The 19,378-nt window shown below is 40.2% G+C and overlaps 1 protein-coding gene across 10 annotated transcripts in view; it reads left to right on the top strand.

The window, feature by feature from the left end:
* Window positions 1–19,378, top strand: part of Rbms3 (RNA binding motif single stranded interacting protein 3) — a 1,336,321-nt gene that overhangs the window by 1,228,616 nt on the left and 88,327 nt on the right. The gene's annotated exons all lie outside the window — the stretch shown is intronic.

The raw sequence follows: 19,378 nt of genomic DNA, 5'->3' as shown, positions 1-19,378 counted from the left end.
GACTTCTGCTTCAGAGAGAAACTCAGACCTGTTGACAGTTAAGCCTGAAATATGAAGAAAAGCTTTTTGGGTCCCATTCTGTTTGTCATGTTCACTTTACTCCTGATGTGGTGTGATAGGCTCTGGGGACATTTTGGACTATCATGGCCAAGTACAGACTCAATGAAATGCATTTGTAATACCTAGGAAGAAAAGATGATGCATGGACAGCAAAGTGGGTAGATTTTTTATGTTAATGTCTATTTGCCATTCTATTCTTTCCTGGAATGGGGCGATTTCTTTCAGAACATTCCAAGTACTTTCTACTTGCTGGATTTCCCATTTGTGGTTCCTGTCCTCAGTCCCAGTGAGAAGTATTACAGGAGAGCCTGGAATGCAGCAAAGGATTCCTTTGATCTTGGTTTTGTTTTGCAGTTTTTATAGCTCTATAGGAGAGGAAGGAAGGAAAGGAAGGAGGGTGGGAGAAAGGAAGGAAAGGAGAGAGAGACACAGAGAGAGAGAGAGAGAAAGGGGGATTTCAAAAGTATCACACTCATCAGAGTATGAGAGAGGGGAGTTGTGTTGTGTGACAGGTGTCCGCGTTTCCTTTTCTATCACTTAACAGTGCTTTGGCGGAGGAAGAAACCATAAGTGGCAGGGAATATAAAATCTGACTATCATAAACATTATCCTTATTATAGAATTTTAGCCTTTTAGATAATGCATTTACATAAAGCAGCCATAGTAAAGACCATTAAATGTGTATACACACACACACACACACACACACACACACACACACCTCACATGTGCAAATTTAATGGACTCAAAGGATCAGAGAATATGTTTTTCAAATTTACAAGTTGCCATTTTATCTTTTTAAAAACTAACTTTTCATATTGCCTCTAACATTTCAATAGTTTTATTTTATTTACATACTTCAGTGTATACATATCTTACCAACACAGAAGTTGTGGCTATATTTTGAAAGTCCCTCTATTTTCCCTTATTTATACATTTTGGGTCCTTTCTGAGTTCATCTTGCCTGTGTTCTATAAATTATACCAATATGTCCAATACAGAGCAAAAATCCTGGCTCTCTCTTCAAGTCATGAGGTAAAATTCAGCATGTTCTGCCAAGGCACTATATAGCTGAGCAGAGATAAAGCCAGCACAGAGAGAATACAGAATGCCTGGCAAGCTCTGGAGACGAGACTGTCCAGCAGGAACCAATAACCTTCTAAAAAAATAATAGTGTGCTCACCTACAGAGTAATGATGTTTGTGGTCTCTCTCTGAGGTAAGCACCATCGCCTTGTGGCCAAAAGGAATGCACATCTGGAAGAACTCTGTGCAATTTTCCAGATGTCATAGATGAATATCCAGTTCTTCTGGAACTCCCAAAACAGGGATATAGGGAGGGAGGGGAAGAAAGACAGACAGATAGATAGGGGCAGGTTGTGTAGAACTTTACTTCAACTGGAACTGGGGACTCTGGTCAAAGCATTCTGATTCCTCCTCCTCTACCCCAAAATATCTTCAGCTCTGCTTACATGTGTGTTTAAAGCATATATTTTTTCCTCAAATAGTAGATGTGTGTGTGTGTGTGTGTGTGTGTGTGTGTGTGTGTGTGTGTGTGTGTATTTTAATGTGTCTCTTTGGATTTTGCTAGCTGTGGCTTCTGGTCAATGATACCACATCACTTCCAATGACTGAGTTATGTATCATGGTTGGGCTTGGCCTCTAAGGCTAACATGTGAGGTCTATGGCTCCAGTGGTTTCTTGGACAAAGGATTGCCTGGGCCACCCACCACTTTGTTTTCTGAAAATGAGCTAAACAGTGCCATGGCAACACAGGGTTTGTGTCCTCAGTCTCCCCTCTCCACCCAACAGGCTTGCTGATTGTCTATACTGTCTAAGGAACTTTATCAGCTAGCCTGAGGTCTTCATCAAGGCAAAAGTTAAACTCTCTCTTTCTCTCTCTCTCTCTCTCTCTCTCTCTCTCTCTCTCTCTCTCTCTCTCTCTCTCTCTCTCTTCCTCCCTCCCTCTGATACTAAAATGTAAATATACTTCAGCTATCTGAGGCCAAGAAACAGACTAACTGGAGCTGGCAAGACTGAGCAAGTTAATGACCGATTGTGTCGATTCTTGGCTGAGATTATTGAGCTGGGAAATCATTCTAGCTTATGGGGAGTTGAGCAACAGCTTAAACTTTCCTTGTCCTCACACGAACATAGTAATCTCTAAATAATTATGGATTTTGTGCATTAAATGAAATAAAGTACCAATGCTCTGAAATGTCTTGACAAATAGCAAATTCTCAACAAATGATTCAGTTCAATAATTGAATTGAATAATTGAATAATTCAATTATTGAATTGAAATAAATAGATGTTTAATCCTATTTTAAGTAATATAATTTGTAGAAAATGGATATTTATATAGAAATAAACCTAAGGATAACAGAGTCAACCTTTTTCTAACACATTTGGGGAGTACTTAAATTCCTTGCCAGTAAGTTCAGTGCAGATATCTTTAACCATAAACATAGAAAATTATTGATATCAGTACTTACTACATTTCCTAATTAAACCATTTAATATCTAATTCTTAAAGATAATAGCTATTAAGTATATTTTTATCACTAAATGGAGCTTTAACAAGTATGTTCATATTGTCAATATCCATATCTTAAATATCTAATTCCAATTATTTTCAATTTCCCTCCTTGTCCTGGTTAGCTTTAAATGTCAATTTGAAACAGCCTAAAGTCATCTGAAAAGAGTCCCAGTTGAGTAATTATCTATATTAGATTGGTATATGGGCATGTATGTGAGGAATTTGTCTCCATTGATAAGTGATGCAGGAGGACCCAGTCCACTATGGGTGATGCCATTCCCTGGGCTGGGCTGTCTAAGGAAACCAGCAGACATGAGGTGGAGCAAGCCATAGAGTGAGCCAGAAAACTCTTCCTACACAGTTTCTGCTCTGGCTTCCTTAAGTGGTAGAATGTGACACAGAAGCGCAAGATAGAATGAACCCTTCCCTCCCCTACACTGCTTTGGGTTGTGCTTGTCATAGTAACAGAAGGAAACCAGATCGTACCTCTGTGACATAGTCTGTCCCTATCTTTATCCAATCTTGTGTGTGAGCCTCTTTGTGATGGTGGCTCCTCACATTGCCAGGCTTGTGTGCTGACTCCTAAGTGGGCACCAGATTCTTCATCCTGACCCAACGTCCTTGAGGTTTGATTTGGAGGACCCTGTGTTCTCAAAAAGGCTAGTAATTGAAAACAGAATAGTGTTTCTGTGAAGTCATGAAGCATTAAAGTCGAACCCAGTGCCCTGGGCCTTTTTGCCTGAATGCATGAATGATTAAGTCAGAGCAGTAGTGATTGGTAAGTGAGAAATAAATATTTGGAGAAAGGGGTGGGGTTTGAGTGAGAGGAAGAAAAAACATACAGCTTTGTGCTACTGTCACATGTATGATAAGAAGCACCTCAAGACTGGGGACGGGGGAGCTTCTTTTAGCAATTTGAGCTTGGAAGGCTTTCTTCTGGCAACTTGGTTGGGGAAGGCTTTCAGGGTTAATGAGGTACAGTGGATCCTGATGGGGAAGTTATGGCACTATGAAAAGTTCTCAGATGTGAGATGAACATAGCTTTCTCACATGCCATCCAATCAGAAAGCAGAGGAGCAAAATGTGGGTGCCTAGCTAGCTTCCTTCTTTATCCTTTTTTGTTCTCTCTGAGATCCCATGCCATAGGATGGCACAAGTAATATTTATGGGGTGATGTTCTCCCCTAAGTTATTCCTCTCAGGAAATGCCCTCACAGATGCATTCAACATGTGCTTCACCAAGTCCTAGGCATTTCTAAAACTAATCAATTTGACAATCCACCTTAGTAATTACAACAGCTTTCCAACGCCTCCTGTTCCAGTTTGTTGCCTTCAGACTCTTAACTATCTAAGCAGTGTACCCTTTTATTAACTTGGAACCAATATTCTGGGGAGATGGATGAAAGTCTCTTCTTGTGGGTCATAGCCAGTGTTCTGGTGTTTGTACAAGGGAACAGTTCACAGTTCACTGTAACCGGATCTGGAGACCTCACTGGATCATCTGGAATGTTGTCAGATCCCTCTTAGGGAAGATGACTGTGTCTGTTTGGCCTGGTTGCTGTAAACTAAGAAAAACCCCAAGGTGAGAGGACTGTTGCACATTTGACTGTGAGCGACTTCTCACCAGGTTGAGTTGTCTCTGCTTCTCAGTCCAGGGCTCTCAACTGTTCTTGGCTGTTCTCTGAGAGCTCAGCATCACACCACCAGGCTGACGGATGGTACAGCACACCTGCTCTACAGAGCGGCACGAGCAATGGGAATGACACATGAGTACATGATGGACAGCTCTGTATTCCAGTGTGTGCATGCCTTCTTACGTCCATACTCCTGACCGGGATCGCAAATCAATGACAGCGCCCAAGAGAAAGCAAGTCCTTTGCGTTCAGCTCTGACTAGCCCCTTTGAGTCTTCACGCAGTTAGTGTTACTTCATATCAAAGAGAAAGGTCACCTTTTTTGTTTCTACTTAATTATAATTTGGTTATCTAATTACAACTAAGCAAGAAGTGTGAGGTGTCCTTGCTGCAGCTCCGACTGTTCTATCACCATGCTGGCTAAATGGCCCTTTTTATGATGAGCAAACCCCAGGTCTAGAGCGAAAGAGCAAATGGCAGCTTTCTTTTGACAACAGGGCTGTTTCAGAAAGCCAAAATACTGAATTTGAGTTGTTTGCCTAAATAGAGGTAAGAGCTAAGCTCTCCTTTCAGGGACTGTGACTTCTCAATTTCTAGGGGTGTTTTCTGACAAAGCATAGCCCCAGATTTGAAAGGAGCATTGCATTTGTGTTCCAAAAGCACTGTTTTGGGACAATTTCTCTTCTATTTCAACACCTGAACAGAACAAACCATCAAAACTTCATGTTTTCATTACTCAAGTGTCAGAGTGAGATGTTTTGAGTATCTGCAGAAATAACCTGGTCATAAAATTACACATAGTCACAAGAAATAGTTCCCAACCTAATAATAACAACTAACTCCTAAACTGTATGTTACTGCTTCTGGCAGAAGAGAATCCTTGGTGATGGACACAGTCTAGTGACAGCCATCTTTGCTGTGTTCCTTCGGAGTGAAGGAACCATGAAGAAGGCTCTTTCCATGGTAGACCACATACCATCTCTACTGTAAACACACACCTGGCTTTGCTGCTGTTGGACAGAACTCGGAAATTCTTTCTACAGCACTTTTTCAAAAAGAGTCTTAGGTGATACAGGTAAACACAACCATATGAAGTCTACACTTCACCGTTGTATAGAGTGTGAAGAATTTGCAACTAGGATTCCTTCATACAGTCTCTGTAGAAGTAAACATTGTGTTTTGTGTGATCAAAAAATGATCTTTGATAGCCATACTTTTGATTGTGAATGATTGGTTTTATTAAATATAGGGCAAGCCAAAGTAAAAAATAAATAGTAAGAGATAGATAGATAGATAGATAGATAGATAGATAGATAGATAGATGATAGATAGATGATAGATAGATAGATAGATAGATAGATAGATAGGTAGATAGATAGGTAGATAGATAGATAGATAGATAGATAGATAGATAGATAGATAGATAGATAGAAAAACATCACTAAATCTAGCACTCACAACATCTAGCTGGGAAAACTCGCTGGGCAAGTCCCTTTAAGGCAAATATCTAGAGTCTAAGGCCAAGCTGAGTGCCCCCTTGAGTGAGGAGCATGGCAATAGGCAGGCATATAGGCACTGGAGCTGTTACAGGAAGCTTACATTTTTTAGGACAAAAACCACAAGGTAGAACAAAAGCTAACTGGGAATGGTCTGGATTTCCAAACCTACCCTCAGTGGTACACCTCCACCAATAAGGCTAGTCCTTTGAATCCTTCCCAAACAGTTTCACCAGTTGGGACCAAGCATTCAAACAGATGAGCTTATGGGAGCCAATCTCATGATTTTCCAGGTTGAAAATCCAAGATAGGCAGCAACGTCTATTTAGCCCTCTGTTTTCCTCATCCTGGCTGATGGCATCAGAAAGCTCCAAAGAGCCCCTCCACCTCAAGTTTAACCTATGCATTTAACAATCCATTTCCCAGCTTCTTTTGAATGGCCCTCTTGTTCATTAACATCATAGGAAAACTATTATTAAGTGTTTTTTGTCTCTAATCAGCTCTAGATGTTGGATTTAATCCAAAATCTTTTGAGAAATTGGTTTTATCCCTTTCTCTTTTGCCAACTTAACTTTAATTACATATTTTATAATTGTGTAATTTTTAATTTATTTCTTGCTCTAAAAATTCTGCCACGAACTGCATTTTATCAGAATATAAACTTCTTTAATACGTATTTCTAATTCTACCTATTAATACTTTATTCATTATCTGGCGTCAGATTCTATTATTGAGATTAATAGGTGCTATACCGTTTTACATGTCCTTGTTTTAATAAAGTTTCAGTATCACAATTGCTAAGCCTTCATGAATATAATCTGAAACAGTTATTTGTTCCCTAAATTCTGGAAGGAAAAAAAAAAAGTAAAGTTGTATAGAAGTGTCTGTCTTTGAGAATTTAAAATAACTCACATGAACACCATCTTAGCTTTTGGAAACAGATGTACATATTCTGTCAAACTTCATTTTTAAAAATAATTCATGATTTCTGTCTAATTCACAGAAAACTTAAATACATAGCTCACTTACGGACTTATGAACATACTGCATGAGTCTTACAAACAGTCCAGATTGTCACATTGTTAATAGTCAAGCAGGCAGCCCTAACTGAATACACTGCATCGCAGAATAAAGATATGGATGTAGAAGGGAGTGGGTACTGAAGAAGACAGTGAAGGACAAATAATAAAAATATTATACATACCTGTGTATATACAGAAATGAAATAATCAATTAAGAGAGAATAACAGGATTTGAAATAATGTACAAACAAACACAATTGGTTTTGTTGTAGATAAATACTATATATATATATATATATATATATATATATATATATTTGAAATCATGGGGTTGTTTTTAGTAACCTTTTTGTGATAAAGTACAAGGAACATTTCCCCCAAGTTTTCCATTTTCCTTCATTCAGTCAGTCTTACTCTCCTTGAGGTCTCAACTGTGATGGCCAGTTACTTTCCATGCTTTTCATGTTACTCAATTCAAGGGCTTAGGTTCAATGAAAAAGATCAACAGTTTAAAATAATATAGCACTAGATATATGTGGAATGTCTCCTCATATTAGAAACTGAGGAAAGTTGATAAAAAAAAATCATCCAATCATCTTCTCTCAAGATACATAGTTCTATCATATAGAAATTTACATGCATTTAAGATGATTTAATTAAAGTACATAGTTGGAAAATGTCTAATATTTAACAATTATATGGAGAAGAGGGGAGCATTTTTGAGAGCAGAGAAGAAAAAGAAATGAATATGATCTGATGGATATGGTGTCTATAAGTGTTAAAAATAAGATATACTAAGGGAAAATAATATACAAAAGTATGGGGAGAGGATCCCAAGGAATTTCATTGATCTTGATTCAGTCAGATGTTTGCTCTGGAATAAGGGAAGGATTTGCTTGGAAACAAATTCTGGTCTGTGGCAATGAAACTTTTATTTAGCCAATTTTGACAGACTGTGAAACTTTAAAAAAGATGTTTATAAGCCGGGCGGTGGTGGCGCACGCCTTTAATCCCAGCACTCAGGAGGCAGAAGCAGGCGGATCTCTGTGAGTTCGAGGCCAGCCTGGGCTACCAAGTGAGTCCCAGGAAAGGCGCAAAGCTACACAGAGAAACCCTGTCTCAAAAAAAAAAAAACAAAAAAAAAAGATGTTTATATTTATTATTTTTATGTATATGAGTGTTTTGCCTACATGAGTTTATATGTACCATGTGCATGCAGTACTCACAGAGGCCAGAAGAGAGAGTAGGATCCTCTGGCACTGGAGTTACAGATGACTGTGAGCTGCCATGTGGATGCTGAGAGCTGAACTCACATTCTTTGCAAGAGAAGCCAGTGCTCTTAACCACTCAGCCATTTCTCTAGCACCTCTGACCTCATTTTTATTAGTTTGGAAACACCAGTGCTATTGCCTAGAATTTTTTGGGTACATTTCATAAAATAGTAACATGAATTATAAATCATTTCACTGAACTCTATGAAAACATTATAAATTCCAGTAGTGTAATGTATAAATCAATCACAAGTGGAGAAAAAAATAACTTTTTTTGCATCAGGAAAAAGCCACTATTCAAAGCCTCTGTACATAAAATAACTTTATACCATAAAGATGTTTCTGTTGGGAACCTCCACCTACTAAATTCCTCCCCTGAAGGCATCTTGGAAAACATGTGTGTCCTGCTATTTGAGATCCCTTGGCTTCAAAGCACAGAGGCATCTAAAAGTTTCAGTGACTCTAGAATCTTTCACAATCTCAAAACATGCTTTAGCACTTTTTGGCACACTTGGAAATGTTAGTACACACCTGTCATCTCAGCACTCAGGAGCAGAAGCAAGAGGACCATACTTTCAAGACCCACCTGTGCTATGATAGGAGCTCTTGTCTCAAAAATCCAATGGCTGTGGGTGTGGTCAGAGGGTAAAGTACTTGCCTAGCACAGGAAAGGTCCTGAGTTTGATCTACAGCATCTCAGCACAAATGTTGAACTATTCCAGATGCTTCCATCTCTAACTGGTCATAATATTGAAGCATTTCATTTTTGATGCTATGGAAATTGGTCACTGTACATGTCTGTCATTTTGTGCATCTCTATATTATTTCATTAGGTGTCTTAAATATGATACAGCAGCTCAAAGCATACTCTATTACAGTTTTATAACATTAGGCACAGCATTCTGGACATATGAGTGAATGACTGAGACAAAATTTCAATCATACACGATTCCTGCGTATCCTTAGATAGTACTCAGCATTACTTCATCATCAACAAACCAAAGTGTCACTACCTAGCCTGTTCCTCCTTAAAGGTATCAGCATTGCTTCCTTCATAGCTAGTTAACGTTCAACATAACTAATACACGTGCTAACTGACCTTCTATGAATACCTCACTTCCTAAAGAATGCAAAATTAGAACTAAAAAAAATCCATGCCAGACCTTCCAGAAAACAACAGGCTACCAGGGCAACACAATTGTGTAGAGATAGGGGCAAAGGATTCATTTTATACATGATGCCAGGCAACCAAAGCTACTAAGGGAGACACTAAAGGGCTGAGACATGTTCTCTCATAGCACAGGGGGTGAAATGTTCTCTCACATCTAAGTGCCTGCCCATTATGTGGACTTTGAGCACTCATTATACAGGTGCTCATAAATGAGTTCAATTTGTTACGGCAACCTGAAACCCTAACTTTTAATATGCTGTTCTCATTTTCTTGTCCCTTAGAATATTGTTGGGATGAATCCTGTTTCTGAAAAGCTTGATTGGTACTGTATTAGCCTTGGGGAACCTGGTGCTTAGGTGCTCAGTCTGCAGGTCAGGGTCATTATTAATGATGTTGATTTGGCGGGTGGGGTAGGGGAGGAGAAAGGCAATAAGTCAGCCAATTAGTATATTCCAGGGAAGAGGTGGCTACAGATTAGGCAAAGTCCTCAGGTTCATAATACAATATGCTAATTGCTTTCCATTTGCAGGTCTGTATTCATTGGTTTTTCTTGTTGCTCATCTCATCTCTGTCCTGTTTGCTGAGAATCTGGCAAGTCTGAAAGATTTTAGCCTTTCATGGCCTTGATGGCGATGTTTGAACATCATGGTCAAAGACTGTAGAGAGGGAGGATGACATCTCACCCAGTCTCTTTCCTACCTTCCCTTTTCCCAGCTAGCAGATATGATCTCTATAGGACACAGCTATCTTTATTTTCACAATAAGGCAGGATAATACTTAGGTTAAAGAAAAGATCCAAGTTGAAAGAGTTTATGTATGTCATTTTAAAACATGTTTAGATTTTCTGATTTGGTTGGGACCTAACTTTCTATTGGAAAACCTCAATTAATTAATTGATTGATTGGCTTGTGCCAAGATGGGTTTGAACACAAAAGGGGAGATCTTTCCTTTCCAGACCCAAGGTGAGTGAGTAACAAGGGCTTCTCCATCACCTCCTCTCAGGTTATTTACCACTAGAGATGCATTAAAACAGCTGAACTAGTTGACTGCATGGTGATGTAAAGCTATAATCTCAGCACCCACGAGGAGGAAGAGCTGAAGAGCCAGGCATTGAAATCTAACCAGAGCCCCCTACTGAGAACCACTCAAAAACAAAGAAACAGAAACACAGAAGGGAACCAGGAATACAATCTAAACTAAGGAAAAAGGAGCAGTATTCATAGTGGAGGAAATCAATTTGTTAACATTGAAATTATGTGTTTCTACGATGGGGCATTTAAATGTCTTAAATTTTCTGAAACCAAAGTCGAATAGGAGAAGTAAGAAAAGGAGTGAGCAAAGAAATATGAAAGAAAGGAAAGGAAATAAAGGAAGAATGGGAAGAAGGAAATACTGTTTCATCCTCTGGTGAAAGGAGGCACATCAAATGGCCAGAGAAGAGATTTTGTTTCTAGTACCCCATTCTAGACTAATAGTGCATGATGATCTAATCCCATCTCTCAGGGCAATACCTCAAACAATAGATACTGTGCTGTGTTTGCTTTCTATCACTGTGGAAACCCATTTACAGAGGAAGCATTTATTAAGGCTCAGCTCACAGTCTCAGAGGACTCAGTCCAGGGGCTTTTCTGTGCCTATGTGAGATGAGGCACACTTGGTGGGAAGGTGGTGATAAAGCAAGTCAGCTCACCACGTGATGGACAGGAGACAAAGAGGAAAGGAGGGAGAGGAAGAGAAATCTCAGCTGAACTGCTTCTTGAAAGCCTGAATGCTTAACCAGCCTAGTTCCCAGTTTTCATGCCTTATACACCTTTCTGCTTTCTGCTATCACTCCCTGGGATTAAAGGCGTGAGTCACCATGCTTGGCTGTATCCTTGAAAACACTGAGATCCAGCCTCTAGAATGCTAGGATTAAAGGCGTGTGCTACCACTGCCTATCCTGTATGTTTAATATTGTGGTTGTTTCGTTCTCTGACCCCAGATAAGTTTATTAGCATGTACAATATTTCGGGGAACACAATACCACCACAAAAGACTAAAAGCTGGTGACATTATCCCCTGGGTGTGGGTCTGGTACTGTATGAGAGAGGAGGAAGTGAACTGAGCTGTAGGCAGGCAGGCATTCCTCCTTCTCTGCGCTAGACTGTGAATGTGAGGTGGTAGCTCACTGCTTTGAGTGCCTGTCTATACTTCCCCACATTGGTGGCTGGAACTTGCAACTGGGAGATGAAATAGCCATTCTTCCTCTAAGTTGCTTTTGTCAGAGTATTTAGTCATGGCAATAGGAAAGAAAATAAGATAAAGAGCATGTTCCCAGTGACCTCCACAAGTGTTCTTATCTCTGAGTATGCCACCACCTTAGGCTTGGGTGTTACCACATGAGCTTTTGAATAACACTCTAGATCTAATATATAGTGTCTATAAAGAGACATTTTCTTATATGGAAAAGATTTCTTCTTTAGGTACATCATCTCTCATGGTTTACTGTGAGGTAAGAATGACATCAAATGCAACTGTCTTCATTCATGTTTCCAGTTTCCTTAAACAAGATTCCTTTACAGTCATGCCACCTGACATAGGATCACACAGATCAAGGCTACTTACCTTTTCATAGAAGAAGCCAGATGACACTGTGAAAGCAATACAGACCCCATCTAAGAGATTGGCCACCATCTTACACCACCTGCTGTACTCACTTCCAGAAAGGACCTCAGGAATGTGTCATGACAACTCAAACAGTATGCTCCTGCAGACATTCTGTCTATGTTTTATGGCCCTTGAAGATATCCAGATAATCTTGCTGAGCAGTCCAGATATTCCTGCTGAGCAAGTTGTGGTTCCTCATCAAAAAGTCTAACCCAATGGTTTAAAAAAAATCACCTTGCCCCATATCCCTTCTACCCAATCCCAAGTTGCCAGAGCATGTAATTCCTGGCTTGTGTTTTTTCCCTATAAAAACTCTCTACCCCTGGGACTGCTGCCACGGCCACATTTTCCTCCATCTACTTGGTGGTGGCCCAGGTTGAACCTGACAATAAAAAGACCCTTATGTGCTTGCATCAGAAACTGGCTCCTTGGTGGTCTCTGAATTTTGTGAAATGGGTCCAACAACACCAGCATTATCCTAAAGAAATGTTCTTGGTGCTTTTAGCCTCAACAAGTATTTGTTGAGATTTTGCAATGTTATGCTTAAGATCTTCGCCTAAAATTTCATGTCAGGGTGAAGCCATTATTGGTTCATGGCTCATGAAATCTATGTGACTTTTGGCACCCTTAGAGCCTGGTGTGCGTGTCCAAGCGACTCAGGGCAAAGTGTACTCCCTAGGAGTAAGCAGAAGTGATAAGACAGAATTATTGGCTATACGCTGTAAGAATGCTAGAGTATCTGCACAGATTGATGGCATCACTTTAGCTTTAGCTGGTGTCAACCCATCTTTCTTGATAGTAATTACCCCAAGGTCAATTGACTCTGAAGCTGCACTAGACAGAACCGACAGCCTTCTCTGGTTTCAGTGTGAAATAATTTCCTGTGTAGCACATGTTTTGCATGCCACTTCTTCAGGCTGTGCTGCTCTTTGGGAAGACTGAAACCTTTAAGAGGTGGAGCTTTGCTGGAAATGGTGGGTGAGTTGTGGCAGGCCTTGAGGTTTGATAGCCCCACTTCCTGCATGCCTGGGCAATCAACGTGCCTCCCTCTCTCACTGCTGTGCCTTCTCCACGATGGTGGATTGTGTCCCTTCTTAAATTCTAAGTTAAACTAAGTTCTTCCTTTCAGTTACTTTTGTTGGGTATATGGTCACAGTGATGAGAAAAGTAACTCATATAGAGCCAAATCATCTCATCAGCAGAGAAGAAAAAGGTAGCTTTCTGCTGACTTTGTCTAGAAGACATGCATGAAATTGATTGACAAATACTATATAGTTAATATTTTTAAATGAGGATGATGGGCCTGGAAAGAAGGCTCAGTGGTTAAGAACATGTGGTGTTCTTCTAGAAGATCTGAGTTGGATTTCTGTCATCCATTAAACAGGTAGTTTACAACCATGTGTAACTTCAGCTCCAGGAGATCTGATGCCCCTTCTGGCCACTATGGACTCATGGGCATGGATCCACACAAATATACATAATTAAAATAAATCTTCAAAAAACAAGGAGTGTTTGTCCTTCTATGTCACTCAGCAGAGTGGAAAAGAAATGCCAAGAAGAGGGTGAGAAATCTGAGAGCAGATGCTGTGGAGGAAGATGTATCCATATTCATGTTAAAAAGAGCAAGGTGATTTTGCAGTGTAACTCTCACTTAGCACAGAGGAAAGATGCCTAATCATCAACTGGGCCCCAAATGATATTTTTTTTTTCTGTTTGGGCAGCTGGAGAGATTGCTTGGCAATTAAGAGTGCTTGCTACTCCTACAGAGAACCCAGAATCAGTTCCTGGCATTTCCATCAGGCAGTCACTACGGGCCTGTAACTCTAGTTCCAGGGGATCTCTGACACCTTCACCAGGCCTCTTGGGGCACCCACATACCTGTGTGCATCTCCCCCCCCCCACACACTGTAATAAAAGTAAAACCTTTAAAAACACAACCCCTCTATTCAGAAGAACTTTTACCAAGAGATAATTTTGAATGTCTTTTCATCAATGCATATTATAGCTAGTTCTGCATAACAATGTTTTATATTAAAAACCGACTCTGACTTTCTTACCAAGCCTTTCATCTTTTAAGTCCTAGATCTCATAAGCACTTGTAATCAATAACTAAAAAAGTCATTAAGATGCCCACTTTATGTTATGTGCTATTAATAAGCATCCCTAAGAGCACATCTCAGGATAATCTTCAACTTTCTGAGATGCAGGAATGGAATCTAGTTTAAAGGAAAGTTTAGATTAAAGGGGTCAGATTAGAAGCAGCTCCATGTAACACCGGGATGGAGAAAACACAGAGAAACAAAGGATCAGCTTGATATGGAAGAAGGACAGAGCGTTAACACTCACCATGGGGTCAGAAGACAGTGATGGAGTCTGGTGGACACGAAGCACTGGCCAAGGAGCTAACAAGGAACGATTCTGTCAGGTTTCCCAGACAATGTGAGAGAGACTGAAGAGTTTTGCTTAAAGTAAGCAGCATATCACTGGTTTAAGAGAGAGGCTGGCAGTCTGATCTTGTCCTGGCCTAGGACATGTCCATACTTCCCATAAGACTTATATCCATATGAGCGAGAATTGTTGAAGCCAAGGTTGGCTAAAGCACAGGGACAAATAGCCAAATGAATGGAAGCACATGAACTATGAACCAAAGGCTGAGGGGCCCCCAACTCGATCAGGCCCTCTGAATGGGTGAGACAGTCATTTGGCTTGATCTGTTTGGGAGGCAGCTGTGCGGTGGTGCCGGGTCCTGGGCTCGTTGCATGAGTTGGCTGTTTGAATCCTGGGACTTATGCAGGGATGCTTGGCTCGGTCTGGGAGGGGGGGACTGGACCTGCCTGGACTGAGTCTATCAGGTCGATCCCGGTCCTCGGGGGAGACCTTGATCTGGAGGAGGTAGGAATGGGGGGTGGACTGGAGGGTGGGGGAGGGGGGCGGGAGGGGGAGAGCAGGGGAATCTGTGGCTATTATGTGGAACTGAATGGTGTTGTAAAATAAAAAATAAAAAAAAAAAAGACATATCCAGTTGGGGTATCCGATATGCCCGTAACTCCCATATGACAAGTCAACATTGAGAAGAATCCATCTGGGCACCCTCCATATTTTGCATGGCCATATGTAGGCAGTATCTGGAAAGCTAGCTTGAGGCTGAGCAACTTGGGAGGCATGAAAAAAAAAGTAATCATATACTGATTACGCTTAGAACACCTAGTCGTGTTCTGAGGCAGTCCTGAATTGGAGGAGGGCTGGCAGGATACATACACACAGAAAGGGTGGTTCCTGTGGTGACGGACTCATTGGTCCAGTAGCCCCATTCCCTCTGCCCTGAGCCATATAACTGAGACTGATAGTCCTGAGCCAGAGGTTGGGTCAACAGTCAGCTTGGCTGTGAGCTCTCTGCCATGATGCTTTCTGCTCACAGGACTGAGAACCCTAAAACTCTCATCCAGCTGATCCCCTCTGCAGCCTCTTCTCTTACAGGATGTCTAATACTGAAAGGATTACACAGGACTGAGACAAGTGCCATAGTAACAGACCTCAGTTTCCATGTGCCTCAATCCTCGACACACCCTGAAACATCTCTTGGCTTAGACATTAGCCAATGTGAGGTAGACAGATGGGGTTGGCAGGCAGAGCTCTAGCCTGATTTATAGGCTGAAGAGCTCACAATGGTCAGAAGTGGCTTCCCACCTGCAGAGTTGGGAATCCCTTAAGTGACCACATCACACCCGAGCAAAGGAGCCTCAACTACTCCAGGCTCAGCACCAGTTTGAACAGATTGAAGCAGTCTTTAACCTGAATTGGCCATGCCCTCCACGTCCTGGGTTCAGGAAGAAAATGTCTCAATGCAATGTGTTTACAGTTTTAGAGTCTTTTAAATTCTTTTTAAATTTTATCTGGGCTCTCGTGTACCTCCTTTTTTCTGTTTTATAATACTCAGTATTATTTAAAAAGAAGATTGTAGGTTTTTATTTTTCTCCCTCTTTATGTTCATCTATTTATTTGCTTATACGTTTCTCATTATTGTGCAGAATTTTTTAAATTACTGTTTCTTTTCTCTCCCTCTTGTGATTTTTTTTTCTTGTCTTCTGCCTGTTTCTCCTTTGACTTAACCCAGTTTCTTCTTTGTTTTTCTGTCTCCTGACTCCTTCCTTTATTTCATCCAGTTATTGTTTTCAAGTTTGCATAAGTAACTTTCAACTTCATGGGTCACTGCAAACATGATTATAATTTTCTTTTCTGTGGTCATTAGTGATGGCTTTAATTGGTTTAAAGTGTGTTACTATGCCTGGCTTTATTCTGTGCCATTGTTACCACCATGGATCATTTTCTCCTCTCTGTGTGTCACTGAGGACTCAGCTCTTCAGTGAAGGCAGTTCTCTACGTAGACTCTCAAATGAAACTGAAAAAGCAACCATCCCTACCAACTGCAGATTGTAATACAGACAGATCAGAAACATGAAAAAACAAAATGACAGGATTCCTCCAAAAGATCTTAACTCGGCAATTAACCAAGTCCAAAGAGTCAAAAAAATGGATAGAAGACTAAACAATGAATTCAAAAGTTTATCAGTGAAACCATCAGTGACTTCATAGAGAATGAAAACAAGCCAATGAAGGACTTAGGAAATAAATTCAGTACCTAGAGAAGAAAGTCAACCACATGAGTAAAAATCCAGACAAGGAATTGAAATTTTGTAGAAAACAAATGATAATGTTAAAAATGAAAAAAATTTACAAATCAGAAACATAGCATACAGTATTGCCAGTTGACTAACACAAGCAGAAGAAGGGATGCCAAAGATGGAAAACAAGGTCAAAGAAATGCTGCATTTAGACAAGAGTAAGGGGAAAATGATCATGGCTGAAACTTCTAAGTATTATGGTATATGATCCAGAGATCAAGGCAAAGAATCCACAGAGAAAAGATGAGATAAAATAAAAACATATAGAAATATATTCAATAAAATTATAGAAGAAAAGTTTCTTTGTCTAGGAAAAGAAATTGATATCTCGAGACAGGAACATTTAGAACTCAAAGTAGTCAGGACCAGAGAAGTATATCTTCCCAACACATTGTAGTCAAGGGGCAACATTTATAGAACAGCAACAAAAAGAGAACAACACAGAAAGCCGTAAAAGACTAATGCTGACTGGACAAAGGCAAACATGCTAGGGTAGTGAGAGACTTCTCAATGGGAACTCTGAGGCCAGGAGAGCATGAGATTACATACTAAAACTCTGTTAGTTAGAACATTAGTGAGAGGGCTTTGTTCATGGCCAGGGGCATGGAACTCCTTTGAACATGGTGGGTTTGCCAGACTAGACACAGATTCCAATCTCTAGCTTCTCTATGTAAATAAAACACTGATGGCCAGTGACCAGGCAGGAAGTATAGGCGGGACAAAGAGAGAGGAGAATTGGGGAAACAGGAAGAAGGGGGAGAGAGACTGCAGCCACCGCCAGGACAATCAGCATGTAGAGACTCTGGTAAGCCACCAGCCACATGGCAAGGTATAGATTTATAGAAATGGGTTAATTTAAGATAAAAGAGCAGTTAGCAAGAAGCCTGCCACGGCCATACAGTTTATAAGTGATATAAGCGTCTGAGTGATTATTTTATAAGTGGATTGTGGGACTGCGGGGCTTGGGGAACCTGGAGAGAAGCCCTCCAACAACAAATGGCGCCCAACGGCTCGAATTTCCACCTTAAACCTGACAATATTTAATAACCAATTCTAAACAGAGCCAAAAACAGGTTCCTGCTTCTTGTCTCATACAGGCACGCGCAAAACTCAGGTTTGAACTCTGGCGGGTTCCTGGCGTGTGCGCTTGACCGGCAGTATGGCAGAAATGAGGTGTCTGCCATCGGCACATTACGCTATGTGGTGGATTTAGTCTTTACTAGTATTAAAAAAAAAAGAGAGAGATAGAGATAGAGAGAGGTTTCTGGGCTACACGCTGCTTTGATAAAAGAGTAGACCTACTATTTCTGAGACTTGATGACTCACAGAACTGGCGGAAAACGCCAAGTTGGTAAGCTGAAATGGGCGGAGCCAGCAGCCACACTGCCGTTTCAGTCTTAAAATGGTACAGTTTAAACCAATAAGCTCAAGGTAATATAAAAAATAAGCCATATAAAGATGGCTACCACACAGAGAATCTGGATTATGTTCTCTTTGATATTCATAACTGAAGAAAAACATTTGATTACAAAAGCTGTTGAGTTATGCCAAAATGTATATTTTAAAGGTACCTTGACTTCAAAATTTGGATATAAGGATATGTTACTTTGGAAAAGAGGTTTTGCTTTTGTTTCCACAGAAAGCCAGAGGCTGTGGATTTGTTCCAGATTAAGATACATCAGGTTTCACCAGCCAAGACCCCCTGAAAGGTCTCCGATGACACCATGGCCCAGATGATCCAACATCCAGAGCGGTTTCAAGGCAACTGGTTCACACAATACAGCCTCAAGGACTACCCCATAGGCTTAAAATTTTCTTTGCTTCCCCATAAGATACAGCGCCCCCTCCAGCAGGAAGTAGTAAGAGATGCTACGCCCAAATTCCCAAATATACCAAGCTGGCTTTAGAGGTGGAATTGGCTCACTCCCCCTCTAAACCCAGACATATTGTTTTAAAAAAAAATGGTTAAGAGATTCTTGTGTCCCAAATCAGAAGAGCCCTCTGGTATGGGACAGAAAAAAAACAATATTTTTATTTAAAACAGGTTGATTATAAATGTGATCTCTTTCTAAAAAAGAAAAGGGGATTTAATATAGATATATAAGAGGATATAGAGATGATAAGATAAAAGGATAGATTAATCAACCTACTTTTAAAGAACAACTTGTTTAAAATGTTTTACATTGGTATAAATTTTAGTTTATGTTTAAAATGTTTTACATTGGTATAAATTTAGTTTATTAATACAAACTTGAAGTTAATTTTGTTATACTGTATATATATATATTTCTATTCTTGTTTGAGGTATTATGTTTATGTAACTCATTTAAAATTGTAATGGATAATTAAAAATAGATTAATAATTAGTCATCTATGATAATCATATTTATAGCCATGTTAGTTAAGTCTTCTAGGTATATATAGATATATTTCAGATAGATAGGTAATCTTCAAACACTTCATAGACCTAGAGAATATGGCATTTAAATAACTTAAAATTCTGTTGATGTAAGACACAATTGCTCCTGGCTACACCAATTTGATCCCGAGAGAATGTTGGGCTTCTAAGACATTTCCATTTGGAAGTTTGTCTTTTTGGCACAAAATGGCCTACTGGGCAAAGAACTGCCCTTGCCTTGATGGCTGACAGTACAAATGCAATGCTGTCCTTTCTGGACAAGCGGGACACAAGGAAAGCGACCACTGTACTCTGCCAAGACAGGGTAAGATGGTCTCTTAAAATTCCTGCTTCTGAAAATGGTCTGTCAGATACTCTAGGCCTGTAGCCAATTTGAATGCACCAACAATGCTGAGAAACATTAGGTGACTGTCCAGGCTGCCAGCTGTCTTGGTCTACTTT

Source organism: Peromyscus leucopus, chromosome 7 (genome assembly GCF_004664715.2).
Source record: "Peromyscus leucopus breed LL Stock chromosome 7, UCI_PerLeu_2.1, whole genome shotgun sequence".
NCBI lineage: Eukaryota > Metazoa > Chordata > Mammalia > Rodentia > Cricetidae > Peromyscus > Peromyscus leucopus.
Note: the sequence above shows the minus strand (reverse complement) of the source record. Positions and strands in the feature narration are given on the sequence as shown.